This window comes from Natator depressus, chromosome 2, assembly GCF_965152275.1.
Source record: "Natator depressus isolate rNatDep1 chromosome 2, rNatDep2.hap1, whole genome shotgun sequence".
NCBI classification, from domain to species: domain Eukaryota; kingdom Metazoa; phylum Chordata; order Testudines; family Cheloniidae; genus Natator; species Natator depressus.
The window spans coordinates 53,359,496-53,378,739 of record NC_134235.1 but is presented as its reverse complement, the minus strand read 5'-3'; the positions used below and the strand labels follow the sequence as shown (position 1 = coordinate 53,378,739).

General features: G+C 42.0%; 1 long non-coding RNA gene across 1 annotated transcript; it reads right to left on the bottom strand.

Annotated features, from left to right (window-relative positions):
• Positions 1–239: 239 nt before the first annotated feature.
• On the bottom strand, positions 240–18,774 carry LOC141981364 (uncharacterized). Its single transcript, XR_012637748.1, has 3 exons — positions 18,653–18,774; positions 17,330–17,423; positions 240–337 (listed from the first exon to the last, which is right to left on the bottom strand). It is a non-coding gene; the product is annotated as an uncharacterized LOC141981364 (long non-coding RNA).
• Between the last annotated feature and the right edge of the window lie 470 nt (positions 18,775–19,244).

Here is a 19,244-nt window from a genome sequence, read left to right as displayed (position 1 = left end):
TGATTGTCCCTTGAAAATGTACTGACCTGATCTGGATGACCCACACATAATTTGAGATTGTCAAATATCGTTTTGTTTTTTAAATCATCCAGGTCTGGGAACCAGCTGATATGATTGAGAGGTCATGCAAATTTCTTACCAGAAGATAGTTTATTCACTTTGCATAATTCATCTAAGCAGGCATTTCCCTGGCAGGAGCCATATATGGCAATAAGTAGCGCATATCAGTTGAACTTCCTGTTGATTTTCTTGCTACATTTTTGTCTTCTGTTGGAAATTGATGGAATCCTATTTGTTTTTCAATTGCTATAGCTGTGGAGGGGGACCCACATTGGTACTGAGAAGGTAGAAAAGAACAAAAATACAGAAATTAGCACTTCTTGTTATGTAAATGTTCAAAACAGATAGCACTTCAGTGTTTTTAAATACCACATGTAGCCAGATTATGATCTCAGCTGTACTGGTCAAAATGTCCCTCTAATCCCTTTTGTGGAATGATTCTAGATTGAGGCCATTGCAAATCAGATCAGAATCTGGCCATAGTATAAATATTCTGCTAAACATGCATTATGACGAGGATTTTTCTTCTATGATGTTATATTGAGATGTAATATAAGAAAAATGCATTGGAATAGACTAACCCAGTAGCCCTAAAGATCACAAAATGGAGAAAGTGGTGCATTGTGCATCTAGTCGCAAAACTCCACAGTGAAGAGGCTAGTAGTCTTCATTCAGGCATTTGATTGACAGCAGTGTTGGAAGGAGGAAAGTATGGTTTTCATTAGTGACAAGCACTGAATGCTGTTAATTTCTTGTAAGAAGAATAAACTTTGCAAACTAATACAGTCTCTGAGTAGGATGGTAAATCAAGATGTGTATATTCGTGATCTATTATGTGAAACCAAAAGTTTTAGTAGGTGATACATTATTTAAACAGAGTTGATCTTACAAATATTCTTTGAAGAGAGGCTGGAGTTTGTTGGCAAAGTGGGTAATTTATTAAGACAAATAAAGATGTTAGTGGGTTTGCAAATACACCCCATGTATTTTGTGAGGCAAGTTATCAGGGGCAATAACAAATTTAAGTAGATTGTATTAATGCTCCCATATATGGGGAAAAAAAACAAATTAACAGTGGTCTAATGCAATTTTTAAAAAAAAGAATCTGTTTGTTCCACACTTGTAGTTTTTACAAAGCTTTAATTTAAACGTCATAAACAAAAATATTTCACAACCACAGGTTCTTATGATCATCCTTTCCCCTCTGTCCGCATAAATAAATAAATTGCCCAAATACTAACATGCTTCCAACTACTCTTTCCGATAGGCACATTTCCCAGCACATTCTTCACTTTTTGCAGTCTTTAACAAATTTGATTGCATGTTGTAACTGCAGAAAACATCCACATCATTAGCTCTGAAAATATCTTTATCAACCTTGTTAATGTCAATATTCTAAAAGATCCACAAAATGAAGAGTGTGTGTGTGTGTTAAAGAACTAATAATGTAAAACTTTGTTTCTGTTTTCCACATGTCTTATCGTCAATGTGTCTACCAGCAATGTAAACCTGAAAAATGATATTGTTTCTGTTTACAGCTAAATAGTTGACAAATAGCAGACATATGATTTGCAGTGTAAAAGCTCATCTTAGAATTTTGATTCCTGACACACAAATGTACAATTGTGGAAATTCATCTTTAGTGTAACTCAGCATTAATTTTGGCAGAATTAAAACTGCCAATGGGATGGATTTGACACAACGTGTCTTTAAGGGGTGAACACACAGTTTTATTATTACTTTCTGGTATTAAAGGTATATTCTGGTAGTAGCAATCTGGAGAGGATGGAAAATTCATTTCTTTAACTATGCCACAATTGAAGCATAAATTAGCTGATGAAATGTAATTTAGGTTGTGGAACAAAGAAAAGTTTAGTGTTGGAAGCATAGTATTCATTTAAGTGGTTCTAGAATAAGTTTCCATTTATACCAGGTAAGAAAAAGTTTGTATCTTTTCTCTAGATACCTATTGTTACTAAATACTTTTTGCATCATTCTCTATTATATGTTTAGAGGCTATCCACACACTAGCAATACCATAAGTAGTCAGATATGGAAATATATGTATGAAGTGACGGTAATTAGTAATTAGCAATTATTTGGTCAGACAACACTATAATAATTCTCCATATTACCCATGTTGGTGTTGTCATTTGCTGTTGTTCTTAACATGGGTAGGCAAGCATTTTCTATAGTATACAGATTTTTATTTCTATAGGGCAACATTTGTTATGGTGCCTAGAAGGCTTTTAAATTAAGTTTTATAATGCCAAACAGATACTGTATCAGTGTCTACCATGTCAGTGATCATATTGTAATTTTGTGTGTCTGTTGTATTGGGTTTAATTCTGTCATGAGCACTGGTTTGGGGGTATGTCCCGACCAGAGCTGTGTGAATAACAAACAAAAACTAAATGTATCATATTGATTTTGAGGGTTTTTCTTACTGTTTTTTTAAAGTAAAATTATAAACAAAAAGACATTTTCAATAAAAAAAAATAAAATATTTCACTTAGAAAATGTTCGTGTTTCTTCTGACGATTTGTTTGGTTTGGACTTTTTTGGACTGAAACAATTTGGCGAATTTGTGAATTGTTTCAGTTGACCTGAAATTACTTTTCTCAGAGAAAAAAAGTTTTAGCCCAAAAATTTGCCCAGCTCTAGTCCTGACACCTCCTGTGCCATGTTCCCAAACTGTTCTGCATGCGCTTCTCCTCTTGGCTGCCTTTCAGAGCTAGCAGAGTGCCTCTCTTTCCTTGCTTCCCCGGCTGTCTCTCTCTCCTCCTACCAATGCATGCCCCCTCCCTGGGTTGCCTTTGCTACTTACTTATGACTCCATGCTATTTTTCATGTTTCTTCCTCTCACTACCCAAGCTGAGATTCTCTGCACAACTAGCTGAGAGAGCACCTTGGTCTACAGAAGCAGAACCCACCCAAGCAGGGAACTTTCAGGGATGCCTAAAATTCTCTGGGCTGCTTGAAAAACTAAAAAGGCTACTAGGCAAAATGGAGAAAGTGAGGAGATGGGGGAGTTTGGAGGTAATGACAGGACAGAGGGAAAAACTTTGGGGATGATAGAAGGATGTTTTGAGGACAAAATGGAGGGAAAATATAGTCCCCCATTTCAAGGGTCAGTGTCCCTCATTCTAGATGTCCTTGTGTTTCATTTCAGCACTGAGACGTATGAGCGGGATTATTATTAATTATTATTATTATTTTATTATGCTTTAATGTTTATATTTTAGCAGTGCTTAAAGGCCATAAACAGGTTGGGTACCGTTGTGCTAGGTGCTACACAAACATATAATAAATGAATATTATGAGTATATGTTTCCAATTGTTACCTACACGTCTGGTTCCATGCTTTCGTTATATGGGAAAGGAGGGGTTTATACAAATTAGTTTGCTGGTTTTTTGGGTGGGAAACAAACCAGGGATTTTATTTCCTAAATAATTGTATTTACTCATGTTCATTTCCATTAAATTCCAAAACTATCAGAACATGCATTAAAGAGATGGATTTTTTTTCTTAAGTTGGAAACAAGGACAGGAAAGGTCAGGAATTAAAATATTTGTTAAAAATTGGTTCAGTTAAGAAGGTCAATTTCTAAGCAGTTGCTAAGTAGACATTATTTTCCTAAAAATAATTGTCCTAAAAAGAACTTAAAATCCTATATGTAAGCCTGATTTTTGTCTAAAAAATAGCATTTCAAAGACCACAAAATGTGTTCCTCTACACCATAGTACTGAACTTTGACAGATGTCCATTTAGAAATGGTGATTTGCCCAGTCCTATGTGCTGTCTTTTTAAAATCTGGTCCATTTTCCTCATCATGATAGTTTAAAAGCTCAAAAGGGAAGAATCATCTCACCGTCCAAACTAAAACTGACCAGAAATTAAAATTTTAAATTATATTTTGCATTTGTATGCCTGTTAGTGGTGGCAACCATTATGCTAAAATGTCATTTGTGATATTTGCAGTATTGGAGCCCAATGTAAGGGACTGTCTCAATCCAAGTATAATATAGATTTAACAAGAAAAACTTCAATGTTTTAATATTTTAATTCTGTCTTGAGAATTTTCATGCTATCATCATCATACAAGAACAAGAAACATTCAATGAGATTGAAAAGAAAAAAAAATTAAATTGATAATATGAAATAGTTTTTTGCACAATATATAATTAACTGGTGGAACTCATTCTCACAGGTATCATTGAGACCAAGAGCTTACTCAGATTCCAAAAGGCTGTCAAAAGGATTAGACATTTATATTTATGTGGGTAATGAGAACCTCCAGAGCTACATTAGACAACAGAAATGGGGGTTTTTTTAAATTGTTTGCATGTTTTGTGTGTGTTTGCTCTTTAAAAAGACAGAATCTCACATGCTTCAAGGGGTAAGTGAACCACTAACTGACAGGCTAGAAAGAAACTGCCCTATGGGCAAGTTATTTCATAATTGACTATTTCGTTCTTTGACAATTAGCAGTAAATATGCCCAATGGCCTGTGATGGGATGTTAGATGGGGTGGGATCTAAGTTACTACAGGGAATTCATTCCTGGGTGTCTGGCTGGTGAGTCTTGTCCAAATGCTCAGGTTTTAGCTGATCGCCATATTTGGGGTTGGGAAGGAATTTTCCTCCAGGGCAGATTGGCAGAGGCTCTGGGGTTTTTTTGCCTTCCTCTGCAGCATGGGGCATGGGTCACTTGCTGGAGGATTCTCTGCATCTTGAAGTCTTTAAACCACGATTCGAGGACTTCAATAGCTCAGACATAGGTTAGGGATTTGTTACAGGAGTGGGTGGGTGAGATTCTGTGGCCTGTGTTGTGCAGAAGGTCAGACTAGACGATTGTAATGGTCTCTTCTGACCTTAAAGTCTGTGATTCTATGAGATGAACCACTGGTCTAATCTAGTATGAACATTTTTATGTTCCCACATTTGCATAATTACTCTTCCCAGAGGAACCTAGAGAGTGGTGATGGAAAGCTATTTTTCCTTCTCAAAATTCCTCATCTGTGAAGTCCCACAAGGATCTATCCTCCCTTACTACTTCCCAAACTTTCATTATTTACATAAGACCTTTTGAAGAGGTGGTGAGATGTCACTGGTTCTTCCACCACCACCATATAGATGACACTTAGCTACATATTTCTGTTTCAGCATGATTTCATCAGAATGTCACAGTGCCTACAAGGGGATCAGCATCTGGATAAAGAGCAGATGACTTAAGCCAAACCCACTCAAGAATAAAATAATACTTGTTGGGAGTGGGAAACACTCTGAAGGAACTAGGTGGGACACTGCCCTCCACTCCCATTAAAGGCTGTCCCTCATTTCATCACTATGGTATGAAGCCTTGATTCCTACTGGAGTATTACTAACGTCAGATGACTAGGTAGAACCATTGACAAAAAAATGTCCATTTATACCTTCAATTTTCAAGGACCCCTTCTCAGAAAATGTTGATGCATATGACACCTCCACACTGGATTAATGTAATTCACTGTATTTTGAACAGAAGATGTAAGCAATGCAGATGCTTCATCTTCAGCAGCATGTGAGGTCTACTGTCTCAAGAGAATAGTCTATTGTGAGCACATCATCCCTATGCTTTTCATCCTCCACAAGTTCTCAATCTGCTTCTGTTGCTAACTCAAGGCTCTGGTTCTAATATTCAAAACCATCAGAGGGTCAGGACTCATCTACATCAGTGATTGCATATCCAACCATGGTCTCCATACAGTTGCACTCTGCTAGGACAATGAAGGTCACAATACCTAAGATGACATGAGTGAAGACCAGAGACAAAGTGTTTTCTCTGGAAAGGGCTCTGCTATCAGATGAGCTGTCAGAGGAGATTAAACTAGCTCAAAATCTGATTACCTTCAGAACATACTGCAAAACCCATCTTTCTGATAAAGTTCTCTTATCATAACTGGAAGATGAAGAAAATGGCAAAAAATGCAGCACAAAGAGTAAAGGAGTACTTGTGGCACCTTAGAGACTAACCTATTTATTTAGTCTCTAAGGTGCCACAAGTACTCCTTTTCTTTTTGCGAATACAGACTAACACGGCTGCTACTCTGAGCACAAAAAGTGTTCTCCAGGAAAACCTTTTTAGAACATTGTGAGGAAAAGAAAAAGATACTCTTGGAAGTCCACTATGGGCCTTCCATTGCTGATCTAAATTACCCATGCAATGCTTACTCACTTGTTATAATATACTTATGACTTGTTATAATGTCCATATTTAATAATGAATACTTTCACAGGATTTCCTTTAACATAAAATTGTTGTACAAAAAAACTTAGGGTATGTCTACGCTGGCAGAGTTACAGTGCCAGGAGTTACAACGCCACTCAGAGAGCGTTGAAGGGAAACTGCTGTTGTGTGTTCACACTGTCAGCTGCCTGCACAATAGCGTGTTCACACTTGCGGCACTTTTAGTGGTATTCGGAGTGGTGCACTCTGGACAGCTATCCCACAGAGCACCTCTTTCTCTTCCGCTGCTAAGAGTTGTGGGAAGGCATTGGGTCCTGTCCCAATGCTCCGTGATGCATTGCTTCACATCTCAGCAATCCCTGTGCTTCCATCCACATTTGGCGCCATCTTTCAACCATTTGTGTACGGCGCACCCTGCCTCTTCAGGCTGCAGGAATGGATCCCGAACTGTTGATCAGTATGCTGCTCACTCTGACCAACACGTCATGAGTGGCAGTGGAGTTATTCTTTAAACTACAAAGGCAAGAGGAGTGCGACATTGATCTTGCCACGCATAGTAGTTATGACACGAGATTGCTTGTGGCATTCGCTGAGGTCCTGACCACAGTGGAATGCTACTTTTGGGCTTAGGAAACAAGCACTGAGTGCTGGGATCACATTATGATGCACGTCTGGGATGACGAGCACTGGCTGCAGAACTTTCGGATGAGGAAAGCCAGATTCACAGGACTGAGTGATGAGCTTGTCCCAGCCCCACGGTGCAAGGACACGAGAATGAGAGCTGCCTTGTCTCTGGAGAAGCGCGTGGCAATTGCACTGTGGAAGCTGGCCCTTCCAGACTGCTCCCGATCGGGCGCTAACCAGTTCGGAGTGGGAAAGTCTATTGTTGGACTCGTGTTGACGGAAGTCTGCAGGGCCATTAATCGCATCCTGCTCCAAAAGACCATGACTCTGGGAAACATGCATGACATTGTAGATGGCTTTGCACAAATGGGCTTCCCTAACTGTGGAGGGGCAATAGATGGCACACAAATTCCAATTCTGGCACCAGACCACCTAGCCACCAACTACATTAATTGCAAGGGGTATTTCTCAATGGTTTTCCAGGCACTTGTGGATCACTGTGAGCATTTCACAGACATTAACGCAGGCTGGTCTGGAAAGGTGCATGACGCACGCATCTTTCGGAACACTGGCCTGTTCAGGAAGCTGCAAGCAGGCACTTTCTTCCTGGACCAGAAGATCACCGTAGGAGAACTCGAAATGCCCACTGTGATCCTGGGAGACCCCACCTACCCCTTAATGCCATGGCTTATGAAGCTGTACACAGGGCAACTTGACAGCAGCAAGGGGTGGTTCAACAACAGGCTGAACAAGTGCAGAATGACTGTTGAGTGCGCTTTTGGCCGTTTAAAAGCCCACTGGCACTGCCTCTGTGGGAAGCTGTACCTGGCCAACAACAATATTCCTATACTTATAGCCGTGTCCTGTACGCTCCATAATATTTGTGAAGGGAAGGGTGAAAGCTTCATTCAGGGCTGGACCGCAGAGGCTCAGTGCCTGGAGGATGAGTTTGAACAGCCAGAGACCAGGGCTATTAGAGGGGTGCAGTGCTGGGCCATAAGGATCAGGGATGCCTTGAGGCAGCAATTTGAAGCTGAAAGCCACTAATATTTGTTGCTATGTTCGGGAGTGCAGTGCTTGTAATGCTAGGAGGTGATTGTGATTGATGCAGACAATGGGTTTAACATAATTGTATGTTGCATTGCAGGACTCTTTTTGCTTTCAATTTATAGAATAAAGATTGCTTTCAAACCAACACAATTTTTTTATTAAAAAACAACAACCGGAGGAGAGAGTCAAACCAAAAAAAAACCCATCAGCACGGAGGGAGATGGGGGAAGGGAAGGTCCCAGGAGGAGGAAGGGTCCCGGGACGGCTAAAGATTTGTCCAGGGATCATATCCAACCTTCTCTTTTGGAGTACAATGCAGTGGGTACTGTACTTCAGCAGGGCCAAACTGCAGCGGGAGGGTATTGAGTGCAGTGGGTGAGGGAATCCACAGTGCTGGACCGTGAGGGTGGAGGAGTGGAATGCCGCAGGTATAGACTGGAGGCAGGAAGTTGATAAGAGTGTGTTGGCAGTGTCTGGGGTTTGCTTGCGAAAGAGTTTTGCAACAGCGGCTGTAGGGGAGGGCGGGCGCAGAACTGCTCGGTTTGAAGAGCTAGTATCTCCTGGAGCATGTTTGCTTGGAGCTTCATAACCTTTAAGAGCCGCTCTGTGGCTTCATTCTGGCATGCCGCATTCTCCTTTTGATTCCTCTTCTTGCTGTCCCACCACTCCTTCAATTCCTGCTTCTCGGCGGCAGAGTGCATCATAACATCACACAGAAAGTCCTCCTTAGTTCTTGGCCACTTTCTAGTTCTGCGCAGCCATTCAGCTGCCGATAACAAAGAGGGAAGCTGGGCTCCCAAGGTCATCTCTGTGACATTTAAACACCACATTTTACAGAAGCAGTATTGTTTGCAACACAGAAAACACTGATTCACTGATTTAAAACACAGCCAGTACTCACACACCTGTCACTAACTGGCTGACCGCAGCCAAGCACACTTGAGCCACAAGACCCCTAAAATGGTGAGTAGTCGCAGGGGCAGGGTAAATCACTCTTCCCAGACCCTGCTGTACACTGGGCATGTGGATCTTGGGGAGAGCCAGCACTGTAGGGGAAGCCTGATAATCATTCCTGTCCCCACACTTTCCCCAGGATGTGATCATTACGGAAGATATCTCTCTGCTGAGGGTGAGCAGGGAATCAAGGGAGGCTATGTGGCTCACCTGTGTGCAGCAATCAGGGCCGGTGCAACCACTAGATGAACTAGGTGGTCACCTAGGGTGCCAAGTGGTTGGGGGCGGCGGTGGAGTGGAGGTAAGCTGGGGCAGGAGGGCGCAGGGAGGGCCGCCTGCAGCAAGTAACGGGGGGAGGGGTGGCACACAGGGGAACCGCTCCCCGCCCCAGCTCACCTCTGCTCTGCCTCCTCACCTGAGCACCGCCCCGCTCTGCTTCTCTCCCTCCCAGACTTACACGCCAAACAGCTGATTGGTGCCACAAGCCTGGGAGGCGGGAGAAGCGGTGGCGTGCTCGGGGAGGAGGCGGAGCAGAGGTGAGCTGGGGCAGGGAGCTGCTGCACACGGCTCCCCGGGCTTAGGGGAGGGAAGGAGGGAGGGAGGGGCCGGTGAGGAGCTACTGCATGGTGGGTCTCCCCGGGCCGAGGGGAGGGAAGGAGGGAGACGGGGGGGAGGTGGGGAGGTGTCGCAGGGGGGGCTCCCCGGGCCGAGGGGGGGGCGGCAGCAGGGAGCTGCTGCGGGGGGGGGCCCTCAGGACGGGGGGGCAGGCGGGGAGTTGCCGCGGGGGCGGGGGGTGGCGCCAGGTGGAAGTTTCGCCTAGGGCATGAAACCTCCTTGCACCAGCCCTGGCAGCAATGGTCCGCTCCAGGCCCTCTCACCCCCCCTCCCCCCGTGACGGCACAGTGGCGTGGGAAAGTCACCCTTAATGGGGCAAGAAACAAAGCAGCTCTGCTGAAGAACTCCACGAGAGTATCTCCATGAGAGTTTTCTGGAGTTCTCTGAGGGAGATTCCCGTGAAGTGAGGGCGTCAATCAACAGCCTGTTCCGCCACTCAGACTACACATGCAGTGGGAGACAAGCCTGCTTTCTGCAACCCTCCTGCCCACAACAACTCTCTTCAGCAATTCCCCAAATCAAATCCACTTACCAGGGGCCTCCTCTCCTGTTTGCGCTTCGCCAACATCTGACAGCTGTGACTAGCTAGCCTCCTCCGGGGTAGAAAAGAGCTCCTGGCTGCATGCATCTCTGACCTCCGAGTCATCCTCTGCCTTTGGGTCTCCCTCCACATCCTCATCCAAGATTTCCTCCTCCTGGCTCGGTCCCCTTTCGGCTGGCACACGAGCCACCAAAGTATCCACAGTGGTTTTCGCAGTGGAGGTGGGGTTGCAGCCGAGTATCGCGTCCAGCTCTTTGTAGAACCGGCAGCTCGTGAGCGCAGCACTGGTGGTAGGCATTCCACAGCTCCTTCACTTTGACCCTACATTGCAGTGTGTCCCGGTCATGGCTCCTTTCTGTCATGCATCGTGAAATCTGTCTGTAGGTATCATAATTCCTATGGTTGGAGCGCAGCTGGGACTGGACAGCCTCCTCTCTCCAAATGCTGATGAGGTCCAGCAGCTCGACATTGCTCCAAGCAGGGGATCGCCTGGTGCATGAAGCAGGCATGACCACCTGGAAAGATGCGCTGAGACCACTGCATGCATCACCGAGCAAACAGAAAGGGGGCTTTCAAAATTCCAAAGGAATTTACGGGGTGGGGATGACTGTTAGTCACCTGAGGGCAGGGCAGTAGAGTTCAAACCAGTGACCAGAGAGGCAAGAACAGGCATTGTGGGACACTTCCTGGAGGCCAATTGCAGCACTGTAATCAACTACGGTGTCTACACTGGCACCGCAGCGCTGTAGCCCTGGTGGAGAAAGCTCTAGGCCTCTCGTTGGGATGGGTATTTTTAAGCGCTACAACTGCGTAGTTTCTGAGCACTAAGTGGCTTGGCAGTGTGTACACCTCAGGAGTTACAGTGCAGAAAGCTGCTTTACTGCACAGAAACTTGCCAGTGTAGACAGGGCCTTAGTTTCAAACAATATAAATTTTCAAGTCAGTAGCTTAGCAGGGTTTACTAGATCCAAAAAAGCTCCTTAAACATCAATCTAATTTAGTTTTAGTCCTTGCTTTTGTTTTTTCTCCCTTTTTGCAGGTTTTTAAAAATGGAAATAATTACCTAAATAACAGATCATGTGTCTCTAAAGGGCAACGAGAAAAATTGCAAGTAATAAATTAAGTGTATGGAAATCAGAAAACAAGATTTACAATATATGTGTGAGAAGTTATAGATGATGTTTGTTAATTGCAATCTGAAAAGTTTTGATGCAAATTCTGGAAATAATACAAATCATAGCATATACGGTGTCATGAGGAGAAAAGGTTGAAAATTGAGATAGTATTTAAAAAGGTTTCAGAAACTTCTTAGCACTATCATAGTTATTTCTATAAAATTACTTCAAATATTTCTTCAAGGAGGAAACAATTTAGAGTTCAAGTTGAGCAGCAAAATAATAACTGAAAATGGATATCAGTGCTGTTCTTCCCATCACTAAACTGTAGATTAGGGTCTTTGTCAGTGTTGCCATTATAAATCCCTATTCCCAGGGGTTTGTAACAATCATAAAGATTTGCTCAGGGCAAAGCTTTGAGGTATGTTCTCCAAGTGATGCATAGGGGATTGGTTTACAACTCCCACTTGTGTTAATAGGAGAGATCTGGGTAAATCTCTTATGCACTGATAGGAGAATAAACCCCAGAGCATAAACGTCTCAGTCTGAGGCTTTTTTTTGTATTTAATATACATTTTCACAAAAAATGTTTTTTTAAAAATAGAACATAGAAGAGAAACCTGGAAGCTAATGATCTCAGATATTTGTTGAATTAGCTAATGTTCAGAAGGCTTTATTGAAATTCCAGTGACCAAGTTCACAATATAAACGATTGTCTAAGCATTTATACTGCAGTATTTTCAAGTCATTAAATATTTCCAATTCACTATGTGGAAAATTCTCTAAAGTATCTGATACAGGCTACTGTCAAATTCAGAATACTGGTGTAAACGGACTACTGGTCTGACATTTTCTCTATTCCTGTGGGGGTAGAGACATTGGCAGGGTTTGTGGATCTGCAACTAGGTGGCTCCACTGGTGCACTCCCCACTCTCCCCCTGCCACATACAGGTGTGCAGCATGCAGCAGTTGAGTAGTGGTGGCAAACCAGTTTACCTGCTCTTCATCATCCAGTGAGAATTTCATTCCCCTGACTCCAACATCTCAAATTTCATTTACTCATTCAGTGGATCAGCTCAAGAATTTTAACCTTAGTGCATGTGCTGAATTACCACCTTGACAAACTAGACAATAAAGAATCCGGCTCATTTACACAAGTATGTCATGGCAATCAGGGCCACCAACTTGACTCCTGCCTTCCCTGGGTGGAAAGACAGTAAAGCATAGCTGAGACCACCACTGCAAAGCAAGTGCTCCTCTGATGATAGGAAACTACCACCCAATCTTTACTATACAACAGTCTGATCTGTTCTAAAGAAACCATTGCTCAGTGGTATCAAGCTCACAAACAAGCATTTATTTCTGTTTCCTAAACAAACTAATCCAAAAGCTGGGTATGTACTCCACAGGGAGCTTGGCTGAAGATACCTGAGGAAGGCCTGAACTGAGACGGATATTGCAGGAAGTAGCCATGTGGAGCAGGGTATTCTTGGGTTGGTTGCAGATCACTTCCTCATGATCTATGACCCCAGGCTTCCCATAGTAGAGCCAGGTAACAACCTCCTCCTCTCCTCACTTGACACTTTCTGGAGAGATACCTCTGCACTAAGGGATAAAGGACTGTAAGTCCAGGGAGGATAAAGGACATGTGAGCATTACAATTGGGACTGCAGGAAAAGAGGAACCCATGTGTCAAGGTCTGAAGAAACTGTTTGAGGAAATAAAGCCACAAACCCTGAACAAAACAACCCATACTGGTTTAGCAATGTAGATTACTGTGAATACATCACCTCAGTACTCCATTCTCTACATATTTAAGGCTTCTACAGAACTTTCATACAAGTTAGATTGTGGAACTGACTCCCACAAGACACAAGAATGACCACAGACCTCACAAAACTTACTTATTTAACTTAACTCTTGTTCAGTAAGTTCTTCTTATACAACACACACACAAGCAAACAAAAACCCTATCTATTTCTCAATCAAGCTATTGCTCCTGCTGGCTGGATAAGAAGATAGAGATTTATTTCTAGTTTTAAATACCTGGGAGACACTCAGATAGTCTAATCATGGAGGCTTTAATACTCTTAACTTTATAAAATTTACAAAAAAAAATTAGTAGCTTTAAAAATTAACACTTAAACATTTTAAATATTTACACAGCCTAATTGAACCGTATAAACAAAATAAAGTGCAGTAGATAATATCTGGGAAAATTACAATGCCTAGCAATTAAATTGTTAAAGATATGACACAAATCAATAACGTTCAGAATGGAATTTGACAGTGCACGTAAGTTCAATGAGCCTGTTCATGTGCAAAATGTCTGCAGGACTTAGGCCTAGGTGTGTTAAAAAAGTTAGAAATAGAACGTAAGTTTTAACTTTGCATTACCTTGCTTTGCTGGTTTTTACAATGAGTTTTAGGTTTGGGGGTTTTTTACAAATGATACTAAATTTCTATGGGAAAAAGAGTTCTGATATTACATGAAATTAAGACAAAGTTTAAGATTAAATGTTAGTAGTAGTCAGGGGGAAAACTTTTCAATAATCAGGAGAAAATTATAATGTTGCTAGCCTCTGGTTTGCAGTGGATAGCATTTAACTAAATAAATAAATAAAGGAATTGTGAACATTTGTCGGACATATGCTTTGAATATAGTCTATCAAATTTTAATGAGACCATGGATTAAAACTACAATTTAAAAGCTTAAAACTGGAGGGGCTTATTTTTAACCCTAGGACAGCCCACCATTTAAACACGACCAACTGCAAGAGAGAATGAATATGAACGCTTAATTTTATTAATCTCCTGATATTGCTGCTCATTGTTCTGAGTCACCAAAATATGCAGTTTTTGAAGAGCCTGACACTCTGCTTTTCTTTCTCTGCTATATTTTAAGAAATACATATCATGTATTGCTTGCTAATGCTTTCTGTGGGTGGAGATGAGTAATTAAAGGCTTGTGAAATCAGAGCAGCATACATTTTAATAACTGATAACATAAATCAGTGGATTACTGCAGTTCAGCAAAGGAATTCGCTTGTGCTATTTTGTAAATAAGCACAAGAAACACGCTTAAAATTAAATTGTCAAGGTTTTCAAAAATTATTAGTGATTTTGGATGCCCAGGTTTGAAGGGTTCAGATTTTCACAGCACAGGTGCTTGGCACTTTCTGAAAATCAGGTCCTTGAAAGTGTCACAACTAGGGCATCCAAAAATCACTAATCACTTTTGAAAATCTTGGCCAGTTGTTTTGAATTAGATATATTATATCTTGGAAAGGGAGGGACTTAACTTCTATGTTTTTTAAAAAAGTGGGCTGTAATATTTATTGAAGTAACTTAGTAGTTTTCTTTTTAGTGTTAAAGTGTGTATCTGTAATAGTGTGTACATTTGAAGCTAAAGATGAGTCCTCCTTTTTTGTTACTACTCAGTTCCAGCTTAGCTCTGAGCATGTGTTTAAGTATGATTGACTTTCCCAAATGCTTGTGGGACATGAGACAATGTTGTTGAAGGGGAGGAAATGGTTGTGGGGAAGCAGTCTAGGGTTTATAAGTAAGCCAGTAGTGGTGGCCCCCCCGCAGGCTTTAGGGACCAAAGCTCTGAATACCATGAGTAGGTAGACTGAAACATCTCTGTCTCCTCAGTGGTGACGGATCAAGGTGGAACCTGTTAGTTTTAGCCAGTTTGTCTCTGAAAACAAGGCGATTGGGAAGTATAGTTCACAATGGCAGCCATGTTAGTTACAGCTTCTGGTAAGCTGTGTAAGGGGGCTGTTGGCCCCTTAAGGTATGTCTATACTGCAATTAAACACCCACAGCTGACAATGTCAGCTGACGTGGGCTCGCCGGGCTCGGACTAAGAGGCTGTCTAATTGCAATGTAGACATTTGGACTCAGGCTGTAGTTTGGGCTCTGGGAACCTGTGAGGTGGGAGACCCCAGGTTCATCTACACTGCAATTAAACAGCTCATTACCTGAGCCACAAGAGCCTGAGTGAGCTGACATGGGCAGCTTACATGGGAACGGGTGTTAAATTGCAGTGTAGACATTCCCTTACTGAAACTTAGTAGGTTTTTAGTTGGAGCTGTGAGGGCAGAACCCAGGAAAGCAGCAGCTCAGAGCAGGGGAGCTGGAGCTGCATGACCAGAGGCAAGCTACAGTGCGGAGCTGCATGACCAGATCTGGGATAGCAGAAAGTTGGCCCAGCGGCAAGTAAACTGGAGTTGTGGGCAGCTGGGGAGAACGAGGTGAGGATCCTGGGCAGAGAGGGTGAAGCAGAGAAAGACATCACCCGACAAGAGGGCCTTGAAGGCTGGTTTTGGAAGGGGGACACAAACCTGATGGGAGGCCCGATTCCAGGGAGAAAGATCTCACCACCAGAACCTGGGGATGTGTAGACCCCACCAGAGCAGGTGCCTTACCTGCGATATAACCTGGGCACATCCAGGTCCTGGGAAAGAGGCCTGGGATGTGTAAGGAATAGGCTGTGAATGTTCTTGCATTCCAGAGACTATTGTTTATGGTGTTCCCTGTCCTCATAGTGTGGGATTCCTTGTTCCTTTAACCTTTTCAGTTTTTCCCTTATTCTTTTTACAGTTGCTGTTTAAAAAATTGTATGTGGCTTAAACTCAATGTACTGATCACTGGGGAAGTGAGCACCCTGGAGTGGGGACACTCTAGCTCCTGTGTGACCCATGACGAGACTGGGGATTAAGTCCCCCTACCCAGGATCCGGGGCCCAGCCTTATCATGGGTAGGTACGAGGACTCTGCCACATAGGAGAGAGGAAGAGGAGACCTCAAGGTCAGGCAGGCATCCAGGTAAAGGGAGTTGGTGCTGACTCAGATCCTTTTGCCATCCAGTTCCACTGGGGTAGTATAGAAGGCAGGAAAATTCCCCATGGTAGCGGGACCATTCCCCTGCTTCCATGTGGAATACAGGGAGCATTGATAACACTACTCCTTTCCATTTATCGAGAGAGCAAGAAAGATCCAATCTGTGCGTATCGTCTAATCTGAAAGATTCATTCACACTTTTATTTTTGGTTTAGTTGAAATCATTTTGCTGCATAATGAGTTTGAGGCAGACATCTCTAAAGAGTGTCTGTGAGCCTGTGGATATATTTTGCTAGGTATTTTTTGAAGTTAAGACCCAAGGCACTTTCCCCTTTTTCCAAATTCTGAAGTGCCATTTTTGTTTTTTATGTTTTTTGTTTAACACTATAAAAAGATGTAGGTTTTTTTTATTAGTTTTGAAGATAGAAAAATTTTATAATTGGCAATACCTATGTAGATACCTAGTAAATACCTTGATAAAACTGTAGGAGGCTGTGAAAAGATCAAGCAAATAGAGTTGAATGTAGAACCCATGCCTCCTCCTCTTGAAGTTAATTGGATTTTTGCCAATGCCTTCAGTTGAGAGCAGAAGCAAGCCCTTAAGTAACTTTTGTGCAGTATTCGGAAACACGTAATAAAATGATGTTTGACTGAAGTTACATGTTTTCAGGGATAAGTATGATGTTACTGGAAAAATGAAGGCACGGTAAAATCATGAAAATGAATGGGAAATTTTAAACATCACAATTTTAAACCAAGAGTGCTAACAGCAAATCAAATAAGAGATTAGTTGAGACTAAGCCAAATGCTGCTCTTTTTGATCCCTGCTTCACTTCATTGAAAATACCCATCTGAGAGGATTTGGACCACTGAGTGCAAAAACTTTAACAAATATTTTAGTTGACATCAGAAACAGTATGGATAGTCCATTCACTGTTGTGAAGCTGCAGGGAAGTTAGAGGGAGCAGACAAAGACATTTTTATAGATAAGACAAATCTGTAAGATGTCCATAACTTTGATTATATGGAGATCTTGAATTACTTAGATGTTACTTATAGGTCACCAGTTCAAATCTTGTCCCAGGAGACTGGTAGTGGGAAGTTATTAGCAATTGGCAGCTGCTCATTTGCCAGTATGAAACCAGCTGAGGCCTGATCTAGCAATCCTTGCTAGATTCCTTGGTTTTTGCACTCCGGTCAGTGCTTAGGAGTCCACATTACAAAGACCATCACCAAAATTTACAGTATTTAAGCATCAGAGAGGCAAAGAATTAAATGGGCATGAAGACTCAACCACCTCTTTCTGCTTTCGTGGCAGTCTCTCGAGAACAGAGGTGTGGTGTGGTGTGCTGAGGAAACTTGCAAGGGCTACTGCTTCTGCAATTCCTTTTCTGTGGAGGAAAGAACAAAAAGGACCTCAGACTTCAGGATTATTGCTTATGCACCTTCCAAGAGGACTAATAACTCACTTATGGTGAAATTCATCCATGGTATAGAGAATCAGTCCTCAGGCTCCATCCCACTTAAACACTGTCTGGGGGTGGAGTGGGAAGAGGAGCATGGCACTTGAAGTAGCCACACACCAGTGCTCCCAGATCCATATTTACTTAGATTCACTAGCCTCACTGCTCATGGGAAATGAAAGAGCTGCAACTGCTATTCCAGCCATAAGATTAATAGTAGCCAAGTGGGGAGAAGGGGTTGCACAACAATGGATCGAGGCCTCATCAGCTCCTTCACACCACAGCCACATAGAAGTGTATATGTTGGTATATAGTAGATTTCAACATTAAAGAGATTGTAAGCTCTTCAAGCAGGGACCATCTTTTTGTTATGTGTTTGTACAGTGCCTAGCACAGTGGGTCCATGATCCTGGATTGGAATAGAAATGATTAAAAAGCATTTGTTATTTTTAATCATTTCAACAAGTTACTAAAATGTTGGTTGTGATAGTTACGCAAACTGTGTTTCTAAAGGGTAGCCTAGGACTGTTTTCTTCCACAGGTTGTTTGTCTACATAGTCAAATTAATTTCTGGGCCTGAGTCCAGAACACAGTCAAGTATTGTATGATAAGGTTGAAATTGAAGAGTATTTTGGCATTTAGTGTCCTTAACTCTGAAATGCATATGAACATATGTAGTAAAGGAAGTGAAACAACAGCTTTTATTTAACAAAGTGTCTAATGGAATTTTACTGTGAATGAGAAATCCATGAGAGAAAAAAAAAATTAAGAACAGTTGGATACACTACAATTAAAATTCAAGTTGGGACCAGGTTGGTAAAAAGACAGAGGTCGATATCCTGTTACCGTGATGTATTGAATGCCCTTAACTCCTATAGCTGAGAGCCATCAGTATCATTGATTTAAATGGGAGGTGAGGGTCCTTAGCACCTCAAGTGCAGGACCCAATATAGGGATATAAGTAAATCTTGACAGAAATAAAAAGAAAATACAGTAAAATTGACAAATTATTTCTGTTTGTGTTCAGTTTTCAATAAATTGAAGATAAATGAGAAGTTTGGTCCACTAAAAAGGAAAGTGAGGAACCTGACACAGGAGATAAAGAAATGGGGAACTTGTTAAAAAGACAGGTACAGATACTGAAAATGTTTACTCACATGAATATTCTTATTGACGTGTAAGCAGTGAGTATACATCAATAAACATCTCTTCTGATGGAGGATTCGCATGATCATTTTTAACTATTTATTTTTAGATGAGAGCGATTCAGTGCAAGAACCGTATTTCCTGGTATGGTAGAGAAATTAAACATATATACTCAACATTAAAAGCTAGACATGGGTCCTATGCAGGTAACAATGAGACCAGTGAAATCAAGGTTTATTCTTTTTGAAAAATAGATGAAGTATCATGCACATTTCATATATATCACAGATTTCCTTTATGGAAAAGTCTTATAGAATCTAATAGGCATAAGCATCCAGCACCAGCTACAGTTGAGGGTGCAGGGTACTCCCTGGTATACCCAGGGCATTCCTGCACTGGGCCCAGATCTACCTGTTTTTGGAAATAAGGCCAGTACATCTCCTACACATGAAGAACACCAGTAGCAGCTGGAACCTTTCATCATCTCTTGACATCATTCACCTAACTCTGAAAGTAGTTTGTTTGCACTAAGGTGTTAGCAGGATTGGGGACTTGGACTCTGGATTTTAACCTTGTTTTGCCATTCACTATTGATCCTTCCTC